Raw genomic sequence first — 27,793 nt, forward strand, 5'->3', positions numbered from 1 at the left:
TGCACCTTCTGAGGGATCACAATAGTAACATCCATATTGAGAGTGACTACACTGTGTTATGTCTGTTGAAGATGGGGCTCGGTACAGTAATAATCCTTCTTTCATTAGCCAAGCTAATATGACTAATGGACCATAACTGCAAATTAGTAATTGTGTATGGTTTTTTTTTTTTTTTTTTCCAGGGGGCAAATTAAGAGATATCTCCTTTCAACCATTTTCCTAATAAATAAACCAGGGAGATGGTATGAATTGCCACAGATCAAGGATACTTAATATTCTTACTTCTATAAATTAGTACTCATCAATGTTCCCTCCCCTTGCTTTTCATTTTATTCCAGAGAGGTTTCCATAGCAACTAGGTCATATGCCCAGTTTAATCTCCAAAGCTGTAACACTACAGTGGATTCTTGCTGAAAGCAAAACAAACAAAAAAGGGCACTTTTTATTTGGAGCCTCTTAGATACAATGGTAATGGAGCTCTACAAAAGGACCTCTGGCAGTGAGGTACATGAAATTGCACCATTTTTCTCAGGTGGTGAACAACTGATTATGGACACCAACATGAGGGCCTGGAAGCAACTCTCTTCTAGAACTTTTCCAACGTAAAAAGCAAGACCACCCCAGACACCAGCAACATCTCTGGAGGTGAACAAGTGACCTGTCACTAGTCATCCATAATGCTTTTCAAATAGGCAGTGCTACCTTGTCACTGCTTCTCAATTTTTGAGAGTTGGGTTGATATGACTGGAGAGAGAACCTTAACAGCTTGAGCAAAGCAGGTATTATTTATATTTCAGCAGTGTGTTCCCATCCAAAACATTTAAAGATGTAGAGAATAAATAAGGTGAAAGGAGCCAAGCACTTTTCACTTTTAAACACAAGCTTAGACTACAAGAGACAGACGGTTTTATGGGATTTCTGGTCATAAAAGTTAACATCTGAATACAAACCAAATAGTTTCTAATGTGAGTTTTATATGGCAATGGAAACATGAGCAAGTTGATTCAAATGAGTGCACGTCCTCCTATGCTACCCCTGTGCAAAGTAATAACCTGCCAAAATTCAGAAAATTGCCACCTTATTTTTTTAAGCAGCCCTGCCTAGGCCATATGACTTTCCAGCAGTAGCTAGGCAAGAGACAACGCGAGAGCTCCTTTTTTTGTGCAGAATCCCCTCTCATTGAATTCCTTATCCTATGAAGAACCCCACATTCTGTTTGCCTGCTTTTTCACCAGTTACCACCCACCTGAAAATAGCATTTTCTATTCTTTACATAAAGTACAGAGCTTAACAATAAGGACAAGGTCTTTGAGTTGGTTCCAAGGAACAGATGTCATGAAAATAATAAAAGAGTCTAACATATTCGTAGGTGAATGCGTAATTGGACTGGATCGAGTTTTTGCCTTGCTTTAGACAGAACTTTTATGCTTCTTAGTGGGACAAAGTGCAGTAACAAAAGCTCCTGGTTAAATCTCCTATTTCCAAAAATATTCCAGTCAAATGTGAGTTCTTGTACCTGGACTTCCCCCAAAAAATCTGCAGGACTAAATGTAACATAGAATACTAGTAACCATCTAAAACACTGTGTGTGTAATCATGACTCTATGGGAGCAAGAACTAATTAAATATGACATCATTCCAGTGCCTAATTAAAATGAAATATTAAGCTCATCGTTCACAGAAGAGAATAAGAAAGTGAATTGAGTTTAATGAAGAGGAAAAATTCTAAGAAATGAAAACATCTACAGAATTGATATATCCTCTGTTAAGAACATTTAGTGAAACAGCCCACTTCTAGTTTAAGCTCTCATTTTAATGTTTGATACCTAATACTGCACTGAATGCTGGCCTTTGGGAAATCCGGGTTCCAATTTTCTGTACATCATACTCAGCATCAAGTAGAAAAACCCTGTAAAAGCAGAAAATGTTATTTAACCCCCTAAACACTAACCAGGAGCCCTTCATAATCTTTTTCAGCTACCTAAATCACATCCTGGCCTAGATCATGGGCTTCATTGGTTTTAAGAAATACTTTTTATTTAAAATTAATTCTTACATGACTGGCAAACTAAATGCCAACTTTGACCTCTTTCTCAAGCTTTTCTCACCTTTTCTCTATTATCACAGTATCTCACTGTCTTTTTAATGAAGGGTAGCAAAAAAACAAAACAAAACACTGACATAATCTCACTCCACTCCTTCCTTCTTTCCTTTGCCTTCCCTCGGCCTCCTTTTTGTTCCTTATCCTTTGCCACCCATGAAGACCTGAACATCTCTTGTTTTTCCAATTCTTCTCACCTGGCTGAATTTTCCCCTCATATTCTACCCCTCACATTGTATCCCTCACATTCCCTCTCTTTTCCATCTCCTGTTACCCTTTCTTGTCCAGCATAAATATAAGCATACTCCATCCATCAATTCCTGGTAGTACTTACTAGACTTTGGTCATCATTGCAATGAGTGTGGCACCATCAGAAGATGCCTTCAGTTCCTCCCGAGTTAAAATTGGTCTCTCTTGAACATTGCCACCCAGGAAGAACTTGGTCTGCTAAAACAACATATTCAGCCCACAGCCTCATCCCTTGATATCCCACCCTGTGATCAACGCGTGCTTATCCGGTACTCCCTGACTGGAGTGCAGCTAATTGCATCAGTCAGATGAGAGGACACACATAGTCAAGCCACTTCCCAGCTGTATTCCAAGGATAAGCCTTTATTTGGGACATATGAGAGGGCCATATCTAGACTGAATGCAGGACATAAATGTGCATATATATATATAAAATTTCTCATAAAACGACCAGTAAAGTACATCATGAATTAAAGCACTGGCACTGGGAGAAGTGGATGGAAACTAGAAGAAATGGCAAATTGAGTAAAAGAAGTGAGACAGATTGTACAATTCCCTTAAAACTGGATGGAGACTTCATGTGAACATTTTGACAGCATAAAGCAAGGAAGAGGCCGGAGATGTTGTCTTCCTCAAACTACTAAAGTTCCTTGATTGATTTTATAGATAGCAGTAGCTCTTTGTGCAGTTATTTAGCATTGCCACTTAAGAGGAAATGGAGGTGGCTAAAGACCATGAAAGAGGGTTGAGAGAGAGAAGACACGGAAACAGTGTAAAAAATAATTGACATGATGAATAAGAAGCATGATAAGATGAGAACAAAATATAGTTTAATTTTAAAAAGGTTAAAAGTTCTGTTAAGGTTCATTTTAAAATGTGTTTCATCTTGTTCCTCCTGTAATCATAAGCAGATGGTAATGAGCAACCATCAGTGATTTCTGTTCATTTGTCCATTCCTACCTTCTCTTGGCGAAGAGGCATTGTCACTGTAAGAGGCAGAAACTCAAGAGTAAAGCAACAAGCACAAAAACATCACTGCTTAAGGCCATATCTTTTTAGTGCAGTACTTCTGTGTTTATTGACTTTCCTCAGTAAATCTTTGTCAACGTAAAGCAAAAAATTATTGGACCATGCCATAAAAATCTCTATGCAAGCTATAAAGTTGGAAACAGAGGGCAACCCTGAATTTGACTATTTTTCCTGAGAAAATACAGAAACATTCCAGGAATTATTAAAGGCAAGACTTAGTCGGCATGCACGACAGAGAGTGGCATCTGTGAAAGACCCAGATGTACACATCTTTTGAACCTAAAAGCAACTATCCCATATTTAGATAGGAATTTGAAAGCATGTAACTGGCCACATTGTAAAAATTCCTGCTCTACCTTCCAAAATTAACATTGTTTGACTATTCCTCAACCAACAAATTTTGCAAACTTTATGTTCCCTTTTTGGAAACAAGACTGTTAAATTGTGTTCCTACATGCTCTTATAAACAATTTGGTTTTGTTTATCAGGGTATACACAAATACTTTTCTTTAAAGGTGTGATAGATGGATTTCCCCTTTCTCCAAACTTCCAGTAAAAATTTAACAATTTTCTTTTAAAAGTATGTTAAAGATATGTTCTTTGAACATCTTCAGTTTTCAACTGGAAATACCAAAATATTCAGCTTGTAGGTTAAATTGTTGAAAATGCTTGAGGAGACAGTTGATTAACAAAACGTTTAGTATTTAAAAGAATGTGTCAAACAACATTTTTTACCCTCTCTCATTAAGAAATGGTAGGCAATATAACAGCTCAGCTATGTGATTACATGCTCAGGTGACTCCACGTCCATTTTTCCTTCTGTGCTGCCTAGCAGTTAATACATTTTACTTACTCTCATTAGAGTTTTTCAAACAATTTTAAAACAATATGGGGAGGTTTGTACTTCATCTGTCGCTTAAGAAACAAACAATTGCTAGCAGTTTTTCTTCATGTGGTGTACTGTATTTGTTAATGTGGAAAACAATGTAATGTTTAGGTTCAGTAACCTGGCAATGAACAGCAAGATGATTTCAACACTTGAGTCTGTTTCCTGTATGTGGGTATTAAAGATTGATAGCAGTGAAACAGGAATGAACTGTGGGAAACAAAGGAATGTAAAGTACCATGAAGGCCATCTTTACTCACACCCAAGACGGACTGGGTACTGGAAACGTTGCATTAAATGGAAGCAGCAGCCCCTGGAGGCAGTTAAAAGTTGTTATTGTGGCTAAGAAGCGAGGGCACATGTCCTGCTTTCTTTGCACGTGTTAAGCACAGGTTTATTCTAGTAGCTGCTCAACTTCAACAGGTCTAATCTACTTTCAAGACTTTCAAAAACTTTGGTCTGGGCAACAAAACAAACATGATTCCTACTTTGGTCCATAAAACTACATCAGTTCTGCCACACAACAATCCTTCTGTACTCATGGCAAAAAAGGCAGGCTTTGTCCATTAAAAATGATTCAGTTCTGTACCAGATGAACTTTGGGATTGCCCTCTATGGATGTCATTTCCTTCAGGAATGAAAACGATTACTGACTTGTTTTCTAGCAGGGATCTGTTTACATTTACACCCCTGAGCTATCAGCTGGTGATGGGTCCTTTTTCCTACCATCTGTCACTTCAGAGGATCTGTAACCACAGCAAGCTTTTGACAGGGGACCGTGTTTACAGGCTACAGAACAATCCATAAGCTTTCCCATGAATTTCTGTTTATTTGTTTTCTGACATTTGAATATGAAATTCACTCCTATCAGAGTGTCCAAAGAAATCACATGGGTGTTCTAGGGCTGTGTTCAGCATTAGAAACGCATGGCACCAGGTAGGAATAAGATACAAGAAAACTGATCTGCCCTATGAACTTGACCATTTCTAGATATGTTTTGCTGTGTTGGCACATCAGATTAAGAACATTTCATTTAACCAATGACCAAAATCACCTGTACTGGTTACCAGTCAACTAAGTTTGTCCTTCAGTTCAAATAAAGGAAATGTCTGCTGATACACATAAGAGTTCAAATTCTTCTCACTAAACACGGGGCATTGCATGAGCTTGATGCACTTTGTGAAAACCATTTTGGAAATGGCATACAACAATTTAAAAGTAATATTATTTAAGATGAAAAGAGAACTCAGTTCAAGAAGCTATTGTGGTCCCTTGTGTGTCTTTGATTATGTAATTATATTCTGGTTTTCTTCATAGCATCACTACCTAATTCTGTACACAGAATTAAATGCACAGGGAATAGAATTAAGGTCCAGATGGATAACTATTGAACAAGGTATTTTTGTGACTTTGGAATGCCTTAATTTGACACCTACATACAATTCTTCTAAACTTTTTCAAAATTAGATAAACGACAATATTCTTTATTATGACTGAAAGACTTGCAGTGATGCTACAGCTGTATGACAGAAGTCTGGCAATGAAGTGTGGGGGAGGACCTTTGTAGTTCCACAGGTTTCACACAGAGCATTGTGAACAGTCATTACTGAATGAATTAATGTGGGCACAAAGTTCTGATAAAAATAAGGGGGAGAATCCCAGTCAGTGTAGAAAAGAACAGAATTCCCTTTCTCCTAATGAATATGAGCATCACATTGCTATGAAACCAGTTGAGATAAAAGGGAGAGTTGCTTAACTCCACTCAAGCATGTTGAAGAAGCTTTAATTATACTAGAAAATTTTTCAGGAGTCTTTCCTTTTGCTGGTCTACACAGTGTTGACTTTTCTCCTTAATCTCTCATTTAAACACGGTGTTTAAAAAGTTCAGGTTTTGAACAAGATTTCAGTGTAAACAGGTTGCCCCATCTTAAGACAACATACCAGTATGGTGCACATAGTTATCAACACTAGGAGTCGTGGAAAAAGCAGTTCTTATGAAGAGCATTCAGAACCACAGGAGCTCCATATGGAAGCAAAAATTTCTCAAATCCTGAGATCTGGAATGTAACATAATTATAATAGAAGAAAAAGACTTTTTTTGGGGGTGTGTGTGGTTTTTTGGTGTTCGGTTTGGTTTTATCTAGAGTAAGGGTTAATTTTTGTATAATTACTCCAATTTACCTATTTTTTCTCATTGGAGATCCTAGTTACCATCTTTTCCGTTTCCATATGTAGGTTGACAAAAAAAAAAAATCCTTCCAGCATGTTTGATCATATTTCGATGACTCCACTACAGAAACCCATCCAGCCTCTATTCACAACATTTACTCTGAACATCTGAGAAGTACCGTTCTCTCAAGTTATTCTAAAACAAGTGAAAAATAATACTTTGTTAAAACTGAAGCTATCCCAAAAGAGCCAGAGTTAGGGTAGTTACCTTGGACACATGGTTTACAGGACAAAAGCTTTCTCCAGCACCTCATTCTCTAGGTTTTTTTGGCAGCTGGTCCTTCTTATATGTTTTCCACATTTCTTTACACAGAAGATTTCCTTTCACAGAAGGTTAACTTTCATTTCCTATCAATGAAATTAGATAACCTCCATCCCAAATTCTAAGTGAGCTGACACATGAAATTATAGACCTGAACTTGTGTTGTATGATTGGAAAATATGAAACCTACTAATACAAGAAGGGAAGGACATGGGAAGTGCTCATTAATGTAACCTCATTAGTGGCATAACTGATTTAGAAATTAAAAAGTAAACACAAAAAACAAGTAAAAAGCAAGATATAATGCATTATATGTTCACCTAAGTTAAAGCATGACAGATCAGCCTAATATCTTTAATAACAATCTTTTCTCTTTTTTTTTTTTTTTGAGTAGATGAAGTTCAGAAAGCATGCATAAACTGGATTTTATTAAGCTATTTAGCTCTGGGCTTATTTGAGAAATTATTTAATTGAAGAGCAGTGGAATTTGCACAAGGGTTGTAAAGTAAGCAATAAACTGATGGATGGGAAAATAGCTCTTCTTAGAAGTTAAGGCCTTAGAAATGAAGGAGAAAAGTAACTCATGGAATTCCTAGGGGGTCTATTTTCATGGATTGGGACAAAAAGGGGGAAGGTGTTGCAGGTGGTGGAAAGCTAACAGATCCAATCAATAGAAAGGATTGGCTTGTTGGACAGGAAGAAATGAGTTACATTTGGGTCCAGTCTGAAGCATTGCAAATAACAAAATATAATAGCACAAAATGCAAGTCAGGTACTTCAGGACTTAAGACAAGAACTTCTGCTGGAAGGTATGAGTTTATCAGCTGGAAATGACGAAGAAAGAGAAAGACTGCTGCATTGGTTAATTGGAGGATAAATATTAGTAAAACTATAAGGCACTTTTGATAAGATAACATTTTTCATGGAACAGAATTTCTGTTTCCTGTAAACTTTAATAACAGTGTGAAATTTGCCTGGAGAGCCAGAACTTTGGATGAAATATCATGCTTTCAAGAGATAGGCTATGTACAGTCTGAGAAATACTGGTTTGGTGCATCCCATTATGACAAGGTTCCAGCATGATCCTTGATGGGATTTGGGTTTTTTTGCTTTTGCAAAGCTTCCTGACTTACAATTTCACAGTCAGGCAATCATTTCAGCAGAAGAAACCATGAGGTACAAGGCAATTCTGAAAAACATCTTTAGGGCTAGACGCAAAGTCCTCTGAAGTAAATGGAAAGATTCACATTAACTTCAGTGTGCTTCAGTTACAAAATATAAAATGTAAAGGTCATTTTAATACATATTTCCTGCCTATAATTAGGCAGTTTTTGATGGAAATTTAAGAGAAAAAGCAGGGAGGGATAAAGATAGTATTTAGGTAGCTGTAACGTAGGCATCCCAATAATCTAACCATGCAGCAAGTTACTGAGCCAGATACACCGTTCAGCACTAGTCCAAAAGATTACTCAGTCTCTGGGTAAAATTCATTAACCTTTAAGTACCACTTAACTAAATCCTTCTTTACAAGTGTCTGCCTCACTGTGACAGCTTTAAGCTGTTTACAGCCCTAAGAAGTAGAGAGAGAGCTGAGAACCTAGTATGCCTCTCTCCGCTGATAAAATGTATGCTGTATATTTATTGACTTGCAAATTTTGACAATAAAATAAAAAAGAAATTGGAGGTCGTCAGAAGGTTTTGTTGTATTTTTGTTATAATTTACTACTCTGCTACAATGTTTTTGCAAACAAAACACTGGTTGCCATAGCTATCAATTAATATACGTTGGTTTTATGGAGAAAATGCTCATTTATTTCTTACAGTTAATTTTTTATAAGAATATGGATAACCCAAGAAAACCAGTTTGGAAAAAATATATTTGAGAATTATGAAAATCGTGCTTAGAAAAAAAAAAAAAAAGATTATGTTGGAGGCGGGAAGTGTGATTTGGCTTTCAGAAAGGAAAACCTGGCTTAGAGCAAATGCTCATTTGACCCTGAAAGGAAGAAATAATGAAGATTCAGAAAGAAAAGTAGAGTGGCCGAAGCTGAAAAGCTGAAGACAAAAGGAGGCCAGTCAAAACAAACTGCAAAACAGAGCAGACACAAAGATTAAGGGAACATCCTCCATATTCCTAGGATCTCCTTCTGGAAAGGAATGCAGTAGCCCCAGCCTGGAATAGCAAAATATACTGAAGAATTGGAGCCCTAAATCATTTCCAGAAGATTTCCCAGGAAACAAGGGAAATCAGGAAAGTCATGTTTCCTTGTAATTTGATAAAGGATAGCTACAGCATTGGAACACTGCACTAGAAGGACACTTCTGTGTCATTGAAACAACCTGAGGAAAGTATGGTACTATTTTAGGAAGCAGAGACAAGCAACATGCAAATTGTTTGTAGGAGATTACCTGTACCTTTGCAGTTTGCCAAGTAAATCTCAAACAGATTAGAATAAATACGGATTTTATTAAAAGATGAATAAATACACAAATTAACATAAACTAAGCTGCTACATAAGTTCTGGTAGTTAATTAAAGAAAGGACTTTTTTTTTTTCCATAGCAGAAAGCAAGGTCATAAGTAGAGAACTGATGAATATGTCCAAATCATCAAAGCACTGGATATTCAAAGCAGGTAATCAAACTAATCAAACTGAACTATGGATAAAAAAATTGCTGTGTCAACTTAAATCATGAAAATTTAGAGAGGAGTCAGATTTTTCCCGTTTGAGATACTTGTTTAATGTTTAAAAAAATACAGTGTTTTTTCTTTCTACTTAAGAACAAAAAGATCTGTAGCATGTGAGTGTCTTTGGGGCACTCTACTTTGATCTCAGATTTTTGCAAGAATAAATTCTCCAAACATACAGTCATTGTATCTTGGCTCTCCTTCAGAAAGTCTAGTCAGACTTATAAAAAATCTGATTTATCATGTCCACCTCCAATTTCCTATTACTACAATTTATTTTGTTCCATGCCTTCTGATAATAACACATGATCTTTCCTAAACTCTGTGCAAAGGTGGAACAGTTAAAACTTACACACCGGCAGCTTCTGAACAACACCACTTTTAACTCCGAAGAATCTACAGACTAACAGTAGAGTAACTGGGACTTACTTTTAGCAAACTAATAAATAAATAGTTCCCACACCAACAGCCACAACTTATGCATATAAGCAAAATCAGAATTGAAGACGACCTTCATTAAAGCAAATATTGCTTCACCTTTGTGGGAAATGCTAACAGTTCAGACATTTTGAGAACCAGTAGCATGGAAAAAGCATTATCTATCAAAGCTGGTATTGGTCTGGCGTAAGACCAAATTCTTGCTTATTTATTGTATGTCATATGGCAATTGACACAGGAAAAACAAGCAAATTGTATACGGCCGCTTGTTGCTCTGGCCATTACTGACTCCTCCAGGGTAAACACATTGCATCCAGAAAACAAGACAGAAGACCTTGATAACACTGGGACAGAGAAAATGGGGAAGGAAGCATGGGTGAGTTTCACAGTCTCTGCTGATCTCCTCCCACGTACTATGGCAATTTAAAGAACAGGAGTAAACAGATCTGACTCAGAGATTTTCCTAATAGCTATGAAGAATTGGTCTCCTTATTCCACAAAGGTACAGGTCTGTTAGGGAAAAGGAGACCCACTGAGCAGACATCTTTATGCTTTACCAGCGAGAAAGGGAGCAGCGTGGAGCAGTCATATCAGGGAAGCACAATTAACTGTTCAACCAGTTCTTGGACCTTGCCCCTGTTTCTCGTAGGAAAAATTTTAAGGTGGCCATTTGTTAACAGTGCTGCATTTTGTGTGGATCACAGAAATTGAACACTCACTTTGAAGGATTTTTACACATTACTTCAAATATATTATATCTTGGGTGCTGCGGCAATTGCCGTCTGATTTGCCGTGCTGGATCTTAAACTGTGTTTTGGCAGGACGTAGCAAGACAAAGTCTGTGACAATTTAATGAGATGGCTGTTGGCTTTTGCACAAAGGCAGAAAAGAAGCAAAGGCACACCAGTTCCAACTTGTGAGCTCCTGCCAAAGATGGTGTTCTCAAGGACATTACGTACACAAAGTATGCCGGATGTCCAATTTTAAAGAAACCCTTCCTAGCAAAACAAGAATCCTCCACCCTATCATCATTGAGAGTTCAAGAAAACCTCCAAGACTATGCAACACTGGGTTCCCAGCCTTGTGTACAGCCCAGCTTTGCATTAAAGACCACTTACTGGCACCTATCTATGCCTAGATTTTCCACAGACCCTCAAAATTCTGAGATTTAATACACACAACATCAACTCTTCAACAGACTGCCTTGCAAGTACACCATTTGCCATGCAACAGAGTAATTACTCATGCACATGCAGAGCATACACCTCTGCTCTATGTCCAGACAGATCTGAACTTTACAGGAGTAAATTTTCCATGCACAAATGCCCCCTGAGTTGCCCCACTGCAGGTGTGCCAGTTTGCCTCATGCCATCACTGGCAGTAGTTATACTGGGAAAGGGAGAAGAAAAAACAGATATTTGGGCACATTCCCCTCGGGCAGTGGCTGCTGAAGGCAGGTGGAACATCAACAAAACCCAAGCTCAGTTTTAATAGGATCGAGGAAAGGAATAAGAAAGGAATAAGTTAGCCTAGTTACAGAAACTCTATGATTATCTCTTCTATAGAGGAGATGGTCATAATTTGGTAAAGTTGGAAAGAAATGATGCCAGGGGAACACTGTCAGAGAGGGAAAAATCATCCACAGAGTAGATTTTTCATTATAGCACAGCAATAGAGTGGAAAATGTTGACAGTTAGTTTGCAGTTACCTATGATGCCTGATCCACAAAAAAAAAAAGCGAGTTTTGATGCAACCACCTTACAATACAATGAGGTTGTAAAGGTAAGTCTGAGAGTCCTGCTTTTCAGTGACTAGGGACAGCATGTCACCCAGGACCATGATCAACAGTAGGAAGTACACTGTAAAGTGGCACTCCCTTTTCGTATGAGTCAGAATTTGCTTTACCTAAATTACTGTGGCTCTTAGAGAGCCAAAGCTCAGCCAGATGAAAGGAACTGATAGATGCATATGCTTTACCTTGATTACTATAGCTCTTAGCAAGCAAAGACCCTGCCAGGTGAAAGGAACAGATAGAGGCAATACCAATAAAACTTTCCTAGAAGTCTTTTATTTTTACTCTGTAAAATAGCTTTTCTAAAATGTGCAAGATAAACAAAAATCCTGGGTTGTTTGCTGTAGTAGATGGGGTTATTTCATATGTTTAGGACAAGCAGAATAATTCATTCATGGCTTTACTTTTTATGGATCAGCCAGCTGTTCTGTGCTTGAGCCAATAAAAATGTTGCTCACATGTCCAAGAAAAGCAGCAAATGGAATATGAAGAACTATCCAAAACAAGTACCAGCTAAAAGTAAGTTGCTTAGTCTCTTAGAAATTATATTCAACAGTGATTTGAATGTCAAGTTAACAAAGATATACAAATTCATATCTGCATTTTAACTGACAACCTCAGCATTTTTCCACATTTAAACCACAATGGATTATGCTTGTATGTTTTCTGGTAGATGTGGATGTAGCCCTGAGGAAAATTTTTGGGACAGAGATTACAAAATAGGCCTTACTGATGCGTTTATGAATCAAAGATACATATTTCATATTTTATAATCACGAAGTATACCACAGATTTCAAAATCATCTGTGAACACAAAACTTAATGACAAAATAAGTTGAATTTCTTTTACTGTTATTTTTTTTCCAGCTGCACCGACTCCAAATAGGCATCAAAGATCTCCATTAGCTGCTAAGTCAGTGTGGTTTTAGAAAATAATTCCCTAAACCTTCTGTGGTTGTTTTCCAGCCACCTCACTTTTCAAGAGGTTGATGAAAGATGTATTACACTATCTCATCACTAGTCCTGGTTCCAACTCTTGCCTTTACAGAATTAGCACATGGAAAAGCTTCTGAAGGGGAGATCAGCGTCCTGAGAAGCCCTAGAACAATTACCTGTTAAAGGAACATACTGGCACCTTAAGGGTATATTCAAGGTCTCCCACTCCTTTTTACCTATATTAATGGCAATCTAGGTTTTCCCACTGACATGTCCTATTGTGTCTTTAAGATATTACATATGACTGCTTCAGCTACCATTTTGAAGGTCACCTCTTTCCCCTCTGCCAGTTGTTCAGTTTGTACTTGGCTATTTGCATTTCTAGTCTCAGGAGAGCACCTCAATGATGTCCTTCAGTTTCCTGTTCGTATTTTTTGTTGTTTATTTATCTCCTTGTTCCCCTTCACCAAAGATGGTTACAGATAGTAAAATGCTAGACTGTTGGGAGCCAGCCTTGGATTTTGCTTCTTCTCATAGGCTCCCTCACTGAAAAGCATCTTCTTTCCTTCATATGCTCACCATGGACTATGTCAACTCTCATCACTTACAGTCCCTTCAGAGGTTCACCTGTATCTCCAAGTCCCCTCTGCAATTCTCCAGACTGTGAGGCATGTAGTTACTACCTCCTTTTCTTACAGTGAAAGTAACTGGGCTCATTTCAGAATTAACTTGGTGATTTTTGTGGGTGGAAATCATGAGCTATGTACCTCTTCAAAACATGAACGTAGAAATCCACTCTCAAACTAACAGTTTAACACTTGTACATTGTATCAGTGTAGTGAAAGGTATCAACAACACAAAAGAAGATCCAAAGTACATCCAAAAGCTGTTAGAAGCAGATACAGTTAATTTCAAACATCAAAAAATCCACTTGGGATCTTTCAAAGTCCATTAAAATATGAAATACCATCTCATTCTCTTTTATAAGTCTGTATTTTTGCAACTAATGGTTTCAGAAGTTTTGAAATATCGCTACAGCTGTTTGCTAGAGCATTACCTCACTCCCTGTTTCCTGAATTAAAATATTTGAAATACACAGTGTTACAGGAACACTGAGCATCTTAGCTTTCTGTTGTGAGAAACTGCACTCTTCTGCTGAGTAAGCACACACCTTAGATTATATTTCCATTGTACAACAGTTTGAAACATTGAATTTCTCTCTTGTGGATTTGAAATGTGTGTTTTGTTCCATCAGAATGAGGAGTCAAGTTCTTTCCCTCTCCTGTTTTCAAAATGTATCTAATATAAGGTATCAAATCTGAAATGAAATATTTCAGTGAGGCAAAAATGAAATGTCTTGGTGATAACTTGTAGAAAATGTTGACAAAATTGGTATTTTCCTAAGAAATGTTTTTACTTTATCACGTTAGTATTTTGTATGGAAGAATTGTTCACTTGAACCATGTCAGTCTGCTCATCAAATTTTGATAACTATTTTAGTTTATTGAAACATCCATAAAGAAAGTTTGTGATGCAAAGTGTGTTATATTATGATTCAGGGTACCTAATTTTATCTCCTGTCAGCCGAGTATGTCATTGAAGTTTCTACATGGGTGTGCTCTTTACCAGCACGTCTTTCATTTCTGCCTTTGTATCTGTAAGTACAAAATAAGTAAAGAGATACTATGAACATTGTTCTACTTGTAGTTATTTATTAGTGAAAAACCTTTCCAGAAACATAAAACGGGTAAAGTATGCATGCTTGTGAATCCTACAAGAAAACATAAAGTTTTCTGTCACATCTAAATTATGCTCATCCTGAATTTTCAGAGTGAACTCCCCCTGTTTAAAGTAGTGACAAGGAATAAATGAATTCATTGTGCTTTGTAACTGGGGACAGCTTTTTCCTGCCTATAACTTCACATCAGGATAACTCAGTGAACTGCCTTAGAGTTAATCCTGACACACACTTCTGCAAGCAAGAAAAGAATCAAGTAGAATATGGAGTAACTGCATCAGTGGACAAGGGAAGGGTTATGGATGCCATCTACCTGGACTTCTGTAAGGACTCTGACACGGTCCCCCACAACGTTCTTGTGGTTAAACTGGAGAGATACGAATTTGATGGGTAGACTATAGATGGATAAAGAAATAGCTGGATGACCACATCCAAAGATTTATAGTCAATGGCCAAGTGATAACCAGTAATGAGTGGTATCCCTCAAAGGTCCCTACTGGGAACAGCACTATTTAACATCTTCATTAATTAGACAGACAGTGGGATTGAGTGCACCCTCAGCAAGTTTGCAGACAATACCAAGCTGACTGATGCAGTTGATTTGCTTGAGAGAAGGGAACTGGACAAGCTTGAGGACTAAGTCCACGTGAACCTCAAGAAGTTCAACAAAGCCAAGTGCAAGGTCCTGCACCTGGGTCAGGGCAATCCTCAATATCAATGCACACTGGGGGATGAATGGTTTGAGAGCAGTCCTGCAGAGGACTTGGGGATCATGGTGCATGAAAATTTGGATATGAGCTGGCAATAGGCACTTGCAGCCCAGAAAGCCAATCATATCCTGGGCTGCGTAGAAAGAAGCATGGCCAGCAGGCTGATGGAAGTTATTCTCTCCCTCTACTCCACTCTGGTAAGGCCCCACCTGGAGTAGTGTGTCCAACTCCGGGGTTTACAGTAAAAGAGAGACATAGACCTGTTAGACCGAGTCCAGAGGAGGGCCACAAAATGGTGAAAGAACTGGAACACCTCACCTATGAAGAGAGGCTGAGGGAGTTGGGGTTGTTCAGGCCTCAGAAAGAGAAAGCTTCGGGGAGACCTTATTTCAGCCTTTCAAAATATAAAGGGGGCTTATAAGACAGATAGATAGAGACTTTTTACCAAGGTCTGTAGTGACAGGACAAGAGGCAATGGTTTTAAACTGAAAGAGGGTAGGTTTAGATAGGACATAGGAAGAAATTTTTTACGATGCAGGTGGTGAGACACTGGAACAGGTTGCCCAGAAAAGCTGTGGATTTCCCATCATTAGAAATGTTCAAGGTCAGATTGGATAGTATTTGTGCAACCTGATCTGGTGAAAGATGTCCTTGTCAATGGACTGTATGACCTCTAAAGATCCCTTCCAACCCAAACCATTCTATGATTATATGATTTTATGAATATGTTAATTGATCATTATTCTTTAACGTTAAAAATTAAGTAGCACTTAATGGTAGTTCAGTTCAGGAAGGACACCCTATGCAAAGTGTTCACTTGAGCTTTCCTGGTTTTACCTGTGTTACCCCAAGTTGCTTCTTGCCATCTTCCAGTGATGATGACTCATGAAGCCTTGTGCATCCACTTGATGTTATTTCAGAACACACACAAACATAAAGTTAGCCTGTTTTAACTACTCCATATTACCACATTCTGTCTTCAGTCCCTCCTCAAGACTATTATCCATGTTTCTTGTTAAAAATAATAATAATTAGGAATAAGTTCTGAACAGACTGGAGATGTTTGGAAACAAATATTTATATACAAAAATATAAATAAAGGCTGTAAGAAAGAGTGGTAGAGGTGAAAAATCTGCGTGTAGCTGAAAGTTAATGTACCAAACTAACAGAATTTTAATGCAGCTAGGTATACGTGTCAAGAAAGAGAATGAAATTAAAGGTGACAAGTATATATGTTTTGGTGGCACCCTGAAAAAAGGGATGTTTATGCTGTGTACAATAAACACGGATATAGCATACAGATTCTTCAACCAGAGACAGAGAAGAGCTGAGGTAAAATAATTCATCTGAAGTGAAAGAGGCAATAAGTATAACTGAATGTTGTAGATATAAGATCCTTCAACACCTTTACAAAAAAAAAAACTTTAGTGACTTCCCTTGGCAATTCTTGTAATTGTTTCATATATGCCTACATAGGAACATAACATATTCAGTTTTAGCTAACCATACTACTTCTGAAAGTCACTGGACTCTTCTAAGATACTTCTACTGTTATTTTTTTCACTCTCTATTTCCCTTTTTATCTCTACTGTTTCTGTTTTATTTCAATCTGCTAGAAAAAAACCTGATGTAATACTGACTTGGCTCCTGAAAAAGGAGATCCCGTATGTTTTGTGTCTAGATGACTTACTGAAGAATATTAGGCAAAAAAGCTGTTGCAGAAAATGAAATACTGGATATTGATTATGACATTAATGAAAAATGTTGATATATCATATGCAAAAAAGGAGTATAAATTAACATCTGCCTGTCAAGACGATGACAGATATCTCTTATAAAATACCTGCATGGTCTTTTTGTTCGGGCTCAGCAACCTGTTCAAATGTCATTCAATTAAAAAGGAAAAAAAGAACAGACAAATGACAGGCTTTTTCATATACCAAATCATACGCTATAAAATTTGTCATCAAGGAGTGTTCAGCCACAATGATAAAGGGAAACAGGTGATTAAAGGAGTCATTTCTTTTGCTTGCATGAAGTGTTACACTACATACCAGATTTGGGGTCAGGAAGACATTTTCTCCCAAAGACTGGTGGAGACAGTAAAAGTCTTTGCTTTCCTCTAGAAGAGTTGTGTATGGTCAATCTGAAGTCTGCAGCTCAGCCCCAACGTCATGGGCTTTCAGGTGGCAGAGCGGTCATGGGTGGTGGAGGCTGTGACAACTGTTGGCTAAGTGCTGTTGTTGTGACTGTTTACTAAGTCATCATCACTAAGCTATGGATAACTCCTGAATTTAGGTAGAGTAGGTACAGGCAAAGAAGAGCAGAGGAACAGAGAGAGGTAGCATTTGGCCATACTTAGGAAAGCCAGATCAGCTGTTTGTGCTGTTACCAAGGAAGGGAGGTAGAAAAAATATCATTTATTTCCTCATTCCCTAGCAGTGCCTGATGGAACAAGCTCACCTCCCTTCCAGCTCACAACAACTGGATAAATTTAATGGTGCACACTGTGGAGAAACCAACAGGATTGCCAATTTGCATCTCCAGCAATCACAGGGAAACAGAAAGGTCTGCAGAATGTTTTCGTCTAACAGCCCAAGTTCACTGAGGGCCACAAATGCTTGCCACCAGTTTAGGAGAAATTCACAAAAAGAATCCTCAATTCTAATATGCTGCAAGAGGTGAGTAGAAGATATTAAGACCAGTGCCACTCTCTGAGTCCCAACAATAAAATGCGTTGAGTGAAAGTCGTAGGAAGTGGTTCATAACCTGTGAGCCAGAGGAAAGTAGCCCCAATGCCTTTTAGTTAAAATTGAGGGCTTAGTAACATTCTTTCCGGTTTTTGCTTGACTGAAGTACACTCACAGCTAAATTAGGAACACATGGATTATTTTCTCTGATAAGTATTGAATGGATAATGCCTAGCATAGTTTTCCATTTTAATTCTTGTCAGATGTGTAAAGGGATGCTCAGATTCCCAGGTTGTGTGGGCTCATGAGAATCCACTGAGAGCTAGAGTCAGTCGAACTTGGTAATTGAGTATCTCCAGGCTTCACCCTGTGACACTGCAATCCACAAAGTTCCCTCTAGAACACATCTAAAGAGGAAGAAAAAAAAAATAATAAAAAAATGCAGTACAGAGCTGACACTGACAGACGCAGAGGGGCTAGTTGTTGTTTCTGGACATATGTTTGATTATTGCTTTGGCCATGAAACTTATAAACCTCAATTACCACTTGAGAGAGATGTCTCTTCTAATCAAGTCATCTCTTAAACAGTCTGGGCCTTCTCCAGTCACAGCCACATTTTTTTCTTTTGTGGGATGACTAAGCTGTTCTTCCAAGTTTTCCAGTTTACCTTTAAATTGAAAACAGGTACTTACACAGCACAAGCAGATCTAGCTGAAAGAAAGCTTTTACACTTCACTAAGTCCTAAAGTTAGTCAGAATACAAATGCTAAACAAGAAGAGTTTGGGGACAACTTTGAATTCTGATACAATCATTGTGTTTAAACTCTCCCTTAATGATAAAAAGAACATGAGAATGCCCACTTTAAGGCTTCTCTTGAAAAAGCTTCTCCATTTACATATACAACCACATCCTTTAGGCTGCAAATAAGTGTATAAAAATACCTCAAGAAGCTTACTTTCTACCTCAATAAACATTACTTCCTTTAACAGAAACTAGTTAATCAAATTAGATAGACACCGTTGTCACAAAAGATTTTAACCAGTTTTCTTTGCAGTAATAGGTCTTAGGGAGCTTGATTAGGACACTGTAGAGAGTGGGATCCATGCATAGACATCTACATCTGATCTAATCACTTTAGGCTCCCTTTACTGCCAACCAAGAAAAACAGGTGCTTCTGGGATACAATTCATCTGCCACTGAAGTTGGTGGCTAAAGTAGACTGGATGAATGATTCCCTTAAAGTGTTTATAGCTCTTCATGGCTCTAAAAGGAGCCTGGGGTGACTAACTCAGAGGTAAATTTCTACACTACACGTTGAAAGGAAGTTAAAATGAAAACTAATTTTCTGTTCCTTTCATTTCAAAGCCAAGCTCTGCAGCTAGACATCATTTTTGCAATGAAATAAAGATGTTATAGCTGGGGCATGAGTGTGGCTGTTCTGTTTGTAGCGGAGAGCGGAGCTTCATGGCTGTTACATTCCCTTGATACTCCTGAATTTGGGTAGAGTATGTACAGGACCATGTGCCATGCTTCCTGTTGCTCGATCCATCTCCTGTGGCACTTGTGAATCAGGTCCCCAGGTATCAGCCAGCACAGCCGTGTCCCCCTGCTCATTGCTGCTCTGATGCCACTGGTAGCAAATGATGTTTGTCCACTTGGGACACTATTCCTTTTTCTTATGAGAACAGTATCTGGTATCAGATGTTTAGGATCAAAAGTTTGCCAAGAACCTCTGGGTGTTCTTCATCTAAGGCTAGTCATTTCAGTGGGCTGCAAGAAGGTTTGAAGCTTAATCCTCACTTACTGGTCATGCTGGTAAATGGAAGATGTGCATGTAGCCTTGTTTCCTTTGAAAATCTCAGACTAGCAGAGGAATGAAGAAAAATAGGCAGCGTACAGTAAAAATATGAGGAAATTGTTAATTAAAGGGAAAGATGAACAGATTTACAGGGAATCTTAATAATCCCTTGTAGAGGAAACTTAAGGTTTAAAATACTTGTTAATAGCACATTTACAGGTCTAATACTTCCTGATAGTTTTTTTTATTCTAAGTCAATTAGTAAGAGGAGGGGTATTTTTGCAAGCACTGGTTTTAAAAAGATTTTGTTTGAAATGTTATGTGATATTTTTCTGCAGTTGACTCAACAGTTTATTTTCAAAGTGTAGTGAGATGCCGGGAAACACCTTGACTAGATTTTGAATAAGACCTTCAGTATACAGTATGGCAGCAATAATAAGAGATGATTTATAACAACAAAGTAGCAGGATATTATTTTCATCATACTTAGTAAAATCTCTCCAGCTTTACATGGAAAGGAGATTTTCCCAAAGCAGACAAAATGTCCCAAAGACATTTCTTGCTACATTTTTCATGTATTTCAAAGCAGAAAAGACATTCCAGCCTTTAAACTATCCTGCTTACAATTAGGCTGATTCTGCTTTATGCTAACACCATGTTAAATTTCCAGGATCCTCTTTTCAGGCCCATTTACACTATGAGGAAAGTAAAGGCCTGGAGTAAACAATTAGGAATGTTTTTTAGTAACATCTTGTTCCACAGATTTTTTCTGAACATCAATGTTCTATAGATTGTCATCAAATTCTTTTGTTAGCAACTGATACATGATATTTGCAAGTCCATGTTGTGTTTGTGAAGTGTGGCTGATCACCTGCTTTGTGTCTCCCTCCTGTTTAACACAAAGCAATGAGGAAAGTAGTAGGAAGAAGCATTTGAACTTTTAATTTCTGGAGTATGGGTAAAGGAGTAAAAATAAATCATACAAGAAAATAATAGTTCTTTCCCCATCTGAACTCCATAGGGTAATATTGCTTTAGATATTTATTAAAATTTCTTGACTAGACTTGATACCTAAATTTAGTCTTCTCTTGTCGTAGTCAGGCAAATTGCATACATACTCTTACACCCCCTCTGAGGAACATAGGCAGTTATTTTTCTTGGGCTGTCTGTGTTTGGACACATTCAGAACTGCAAGGAGCGTTAACCTCCCATGATAGTGTGACTTTTTTCCCCACTCATTGAAAGTAGAGTGGACAAAACAATCTTCCTTTATTCATATGAAGGTTCCTTCCAACCTCAATTATTTGGTGACTGAATCTGAATTACATAAATGTTCTAAAATAAAAAATTAAAAGAAAGCACAGGTGGAAGTCAAATCCATTACTTTATTTATTTGCATTAAATACTTTTAGAATTAGTCTTTGGATGTGGCATGTGTCCAGATTTAGAGTTTAAAAAAGGGAAAAAAAAAGAACAACTGGTGAACTTAAAAACAGGGCTAAATCAAGTAACTTATCTGGTGGGAAAAGCAAAACTAACTGCAACACTAGGTGTAGCTCAGTGGTCACATAAACCTTTCTCCACTGTCACTCCCAAAATAGTAGTTCAGCTAACAGAGGAAAAAAGCAGCGCTGTGGTGCCTAGGAAAATCCCAGTACCAGCCAGTAGTGCCTTCCTGGAGTTTTAAGGATCCTGAAGAGGGATGCACCGTCACCACGAAGGGAAAGCGGGGAATCAGCTAATTGCCCTCCCCCTGCTCTGTGTCCTCTATGTGGGAGCTGGGCAGCCACGAGGTTGAGCTTATTCCAGAGTCTGAGTCAGTGCCACCACCGAAAAATCTAATGGGGGGGAATCTATTATCTATCTCTTGCTTCTGTTATCAGTAAAATTAGCCATCCTTTTTAAAAGTTCCTGCTGCGTTATAATGTTGTTTCTGGACAATTCCATAATGATTGCATGACAGAATTGCAAGACAATTAAAGTATTATCATTTCAGTGGGAGTTAGGTACCTCAGGGTAAAAATCTTTTGTATGTCTATCCCCATGCTTTGCTGTCTAAATACCCTCAGAAACTGGATCCTTCATAGCTACTCAGAAAAAAAGAAGAAATATTCAAATGCCATACTCTTCTGTTATTTATGCTCTATAGCAAAGCCAGATTAAAAGCAGAACCAGAAGTCAAACCCAAAATCTTTCACCTAATGTTGTGTCCATAACATGGGTTACTCCCAATGAGAGTTGAAAAGGATTGTTCAAAAGGTTTCTTTTTTCTTCATTTTTTTTCCTCCTTGTCAAAATCTAATGCATTTCAACAAGAACTGGCAAACATTTTTTAACTAAAAAGATGAAAATAACTATAGAAATAAGTTTTGGTTTTGTAAAGTTATAATAAAGAATAAGTATATTTCCCAATTCAATCTAAACAATGAGAAATAATTATTGTTTAATTGTAAAACTGTGCATAGTGGTAGTAATTCTGACAGGGGCATAGTTTATACTTTATTCACTTTAATTTGCTTCTTGTTTGTGGTTTGGGCTCGTTTTATTTATTTATTTATTTATTTATTTAGTCAGGTTCACTTGATACCCTAGGTAAGTAACAATGCAACCAGGAGATCCCATTCTGCTATTTATTTTTCTGTCATTTGGCATCTGGCTTGGCATCGTTCTTTTTCAAGTCATTTAGATTGATCTTCTGCAGTAAGATAGGAGATCAGAAATTAAGTTGGTAAGAGCTGGAAGCTTAATCTCTCAGATTAAGAGATCTCTATATTACTCTAAAATTTGACATATCTAGGCATATTCTAGCAAGACCAGCTCAGTCAAATAACAAGTAATGCTTCACAGTGAAGACATTCCTTCTGCACCTAAGGTCTGTGGCTTGATTTCACACTGTCCCCTACCCTTACAGTTTGTGGGTTTGAGTTTCTGGAAGAAAAAAACCCCAACCAACCAAAACCAAGACCAACAACAATAAAAAGAAACAAAACAACAACAAAAAGATACTCCTGAAGTGAATGGCGAGATTGGACATAGTCAATATTTCTCTTTCTGAATGAAGAACTCCAGCACACTCACAAACAGTGAAGCCATGCAAATTGGCTTATTATAGGTGAAACAGGCTGACCAAAGGGTGCAGGGACAAGAAGGACAGTTAGACAGGAAGATTAGATTAGGCATTCAACAACCACTTCTGGCCAGAAGGACTGTTCGGGCAAAGCTGTTTACATTCCTGATGAAGACACAAGTGCCTTAGGCTTCAGAACAAAACTGCTGGATACCCAAGGCTGTGCCATTAGACACATACTGTTAGTCAAACTGGGCACCAGTTTCCTTCCCAATGGTATTCAGATTGAAGATAACAGCATCACAATTGAATTTATCCAGTAGTAAATAGATTTGTTCCTTACATCTGCTCAGAAAACACTTACCTTTTAAAAAAGAAAGAATTTGAAAAGAATGGGTTTGAAAGAATGGTGACACTCTGTTGGCTTTTGAGTAGCAACTCATTGTTTACAAAACCAGTTTCTCACCAACCCTCAGTTGCCTCTTGTAAATTAATAACTTAATAAAATGCAAGTAAGCTCTACAAGGTTCTGGAGACTGGGCAATTCTGTAAGCTAGAAAAGATATGGATATAATCCAAGGGAGTAAAGCAGACACATACTGACAAGGCAGATTTCAGAGGATCTCATGGCGTTAAGCAACACTGACGAAATTCTGTTCAAATCAGTATAGATAAAATTGCATTCAGCGTTGATAAACGCAAAAGAACCTAAATGAGGAACAAACAGACCTAACTATCTAACACAATGGTAGGCTTGACATTACCTGTTATCACTAAGGAAGATATTTTGGACCCATTGAACATAGTTCTCCAAAAATATAATTTTCTTATCTGTAGTGTCAAAGAAAAAATAGAACAACAGAAATTACTAAGACAGAAAGAGAGGGCAAAGAAAATATTAAAAATCGCTGTATATATTCATGGCGTATCTGCATCTTGATTCCTATATGGAGTTCTGGTCACCTGTTTCAAAAGGGGTACAATACATCTACAAAAAGTACAGAGAAAAGTGAAAAAATTGATCAAAAGTATGGCACGACGTCTGCATGATGAGAGATTAAGTTAACTGGAATTGTTAAGGTGGTAAAGAAAGGACAGCAGGTGGGAATATGGTAGAGGTCTATAAAATAATGAGTGGCATGAAGAAGAAATATTATTCAGATCATCATAAAGTCAGAACAAAGGGGCATCAAATTAAATTACCAAACTGCAGGCTTAAAGCTGAGCATATTTAAACTACAGAACCATCTGTTGCAGGAGGCTGTAGAGGCCAAAACTCTAAATGGGATCGAAAAGTAACTTTTCTTCCCTAGATCTAACTAAGGACTATTAAACAAAAAATACTACCTTCGGTTCAGAAAGTCCCTACGCCAGGAGCTGCAGCGTGTGAGCAGGCAGAATCAGAGAACCTTTGCTCTATGCCTGCAGTCTGGCCCAGGAATCTGCCACTAGTCATGGTTAGAAACCTCCCTGAAGCTAGGCAAGCCCATTAAAGCTGGTTTCCAATTAAGATTACCTGTGGAGACATTCTCCTCACAGTTTTTCCATGGAAAGTCTAGAAATCCCAGTTTCCTACTGTTTCTGTAAGCGCGTTAAACCCTGGGCTGTGAGGGAGAATCTAAGGGTGAGAAGTTGTTTAACTCACCGATTCTTCCAGTTTTGTAAAGCTACATAGGAGGCAAAAGTTGCAGATGTACTCCTTCCCCTTAGTGTTTCAGTGCAGGTGTCACTGCACTCAGCATGTCATTGTGATGCCTAATATTGGGTTTTCACTCTTCCCACATAGTGTAGTGCCATCCTTTTGTGCCTAGGTCAACCTCATGACTTCTGTCCCCAGAACAACCACCTACTTTTTAGCACTGCCGGACCCTACAACACCCAGAAGCGCTTGGTGAAGCTGGAACAGAACTTCATTGTGACTGCTAAATGCTCAGTTTCACTGGGCTACGAACAGTACAGGCAGGGTGAGGGGACCTGTGACAGAGCAGAGGGCACAGGGCGAAACCCCAGGCTGAGCAGCACCTTCTTTTGTAATAATACCCTTGTGATCCACCTGAGCAGATCTGATCCTATTCTGACAAAATATCTGGGACTAGAGAGGGGAAAAAAATAGGAGAACTCCTGAGAGCAAAATAGTGGAAGCAGGAAGGCACAAAAGGGTTTGAAGAAACATGAAAACAAGTGCAGCCATCAATGAACAAAAAAGGAAGAGCTCTGATTTCAGTGCAGGCTTGCTGTGAAAGGAGCCCCGAAATAGGCCATATTTAGAAAAACAAGAACTGGATTAAGATTTCCCTTCCAAGTCTGAGAGGTTACCCACTGTGAGCAGGAGCTGGCTGTCTCTGCTAGTTCCACAAACTAAAAGAGAAACAGGTAAGAAGGTGGAAAAGGAAGGCAAAAGTGGAGACCAGCAGTGGTGCCTGCTGCTATCTTTGCCTCATTCAAAGCTACACACATACCTGAGTACATGAACGCTCTTACAGAAGCTGAAAAACTTAGCTGTGTGACCTGTTCACAGGTCAGAATATTACCAAGAGCATGATACAGGGCCATAATGCATGCACAGAAACAAATCTTGCATGTAGCTGCACAGAGAAACGGTTACCTCATTACCTCTGCAGAGCAGAAACAACAATTATCCGACATGCTTTCCAACTTCAAACACCAGGAGTCCAGAAGTCTGTCTTTTCTAAACTGACGCACTCTTTATGTGCCTACATGCCCTGAACACCCAACGCTATCATTTAGGGAATGGTTAGGCAGATGGAGAGAGCTGCCAAAGGAAACGCTGGGACCTGTAATCGCTGCTTGCCATATCAATACATTTATAAAATAATACTGTCCCTATACACCCCTGAGGACAGGAACAAGGCAAAGATATTCGGACACAAGACCAACAGCATTATATCAGTTTGTTTCTCACACTCCCCTTGCACTGTGCTCCAAGCTGTGGCAATGGAAGCAGCCAGTCCTGACTCTCTGTTTCACAGCCATTGGTAACCTTAAAGGAAGTCTTACTCAGAACACCTTTCCAGGAACCCCAGAGCAATCAGTTTATCCATATGCTCAGTAAATTAACCCCAATTTTTGTGAATTCTGCCCATATAGTAGAAAATACTACTGGGCTGATGTTACAAGCCCAGTTCCGGACTTCTGAAATTGCTGCTTTCTGACAGAGCAGGAAGGGGAGACTGGAAAATCTGCTTGGGTTTATAAGAAGGATGTCAGTGTAATAAACTTGACTGAAAGAAATCATTGATTGCCAGAGCTGTATGCAAACATTTGCTACTTCAGTCCACTCAGTTTCTAATTCTGCTACTCAAAAGGCAGAGCTACACATTTGCCTGCACAGCAGGGCACGGAGAGGCTGTGCTGGGAGAGCGTGACTACAGGCAGCAATGCAGGCAGTGAGGCAGGTACGAACCACCTGGCCTGGCAGCCAGACTCCACCAAGTGTCATTGGCATGAAACAAGAATCCACACAGCCAGAAAGCAGCACTGCTGAAGGAGTTTTGACCAATTTATGGATATGTCAGAAGAGAGGCAAGAGAAAGAAAAAAACAAAAACCAAACACAAACCAAATTTGTACAGAAACAAAGCAAAAGACTTTGGCCTCAGCTGAACTACCTTGTGGGATCCACCTTGCATGTTCCCTCTAGCCAGGAAGCAGAGAAAAGATGGGGAGATACTTCCCAGTTCTCTGCAAATATAAGTCCAGCACAGAAAACTACGGCACTAAAGGCATCTGCATAAAAAGAACCAGAAGATAACCTTACATTTTTTTTCCCTTCAACAAGACTGACTGGCAAACACATATACTATGATTTTAAAAAAAGGGATGTCAAAATAGCCCTGATGCCTTCAGGTGAAAAGTATAGAAAATTCAGAAAACACATAATAAAACTCTTGGAGAGGTATGAGAGCTGAGCTCAGGCTTTGCTCACTCAGAATCAAAAGCAAAGGCTTAAGCCTCGCTTCCCCACAGCCCAGGTGGATCCTCTCTTTGGGGCCATTCTCTAAACTACATGCTGGATGGATATCGTACTTCTGGCCATGGAGGCCTTTATACAACCATTCCCAATTACACAAGCCATTCTGCATGTGGTGGAAAGCCACACAATGGTACACCAGGGATGTAGGACATTTGATCCTGTTGCCAAAAAACAGTCAGTCCCACAGAATGATTTGATTTTCCTGACTGGAGCATGCAAGTCTTTTGTACACATGGTAAATGCCACTTTGTTAAAAAGGAAAGCTAAAAGTGTTTTTCCGAAAGCATGCATGCACCTGTCTTGCAAAAATGACCTCTAATTTTCTGTACAATTGTAGAGGTTTCATTTGCTGAAACACTGAAAATACCCGCCCCTTGCTATAAATACACCATTAACATAGCATTTATAAAAAACGTTTATAATCACACTTTGGGTTTCTCGTTGTGCATTCACACAGAGGTTACACCAGGTCAGAAGAGACAAAGGAGAATTAAAAGTTGCCCAGGCATTAAACAGAACCTGAAACGGGCACAACAGATACTAAGTTATACATTACATACACATTACTCAATCAACAGAAACCAATTCCAGCTAACGTAGCAAACATAACCTTTTTGTTTCCTATTGTAAATGAAGTGATTTAATCTGGAATATCTCAGCTGGGGGGAAATGGTAGCTGAAGCACCTATAACAAAGCAAAATTTACTATGCTCTACTATTGCTTAGAAGCAATATTCGTGAATGAAAAAAAAATCATCGTGGGTCTTGCTGAAGCACTGCTCATCTCATGTAAAGGTTTTGCTGAAGTGCTGAGCAATGTGGGCCTGACAGGAATCTATTTACCATGCAAAATCCATCAACTTTAATGAGCTCAAATGTAAAAGAACATTGCAAAGCCCAGTCCAATGGTGAGTAGGTCCACTGAGGCTGGAAGGTGCAAGAAGAGACAAAACGCTGTGGGAAGAGGGGATGCTGGAGAGGTGAGCCTTGAGTGCTGGTACATCTCAGTACAGATTTGCCCATCATCTATCCAAAGAAGCACAGCACGACAAGTATTCTTAACTTGAAAGCTGAATGGCATTTAGGGAGAAAGTTATCTCCTCATGGTAGGAAAAAGGCTGAGCTGCTGGATGGACAGCAAAACTAACATGCAATAGTGTGCAGTGTGCTGAAATACATGTAGGGA

The sequence above is a fragment of the Charadrius vociferus genome, unplaced genomic scaffold (assembly GCF_000708025.1).
Source record: "Charadrius vociferus isolate BGI_N301 unplaced genomic scaffold, ASM70802v2 scaffold230, whole genome shotgun sequence".
Lineage (NCBI taxonomy): Eukaryota > Metazoa > Chordata > Aves > Charadriiformes > Charadriidae > Charadrius > Charadrius vociferus.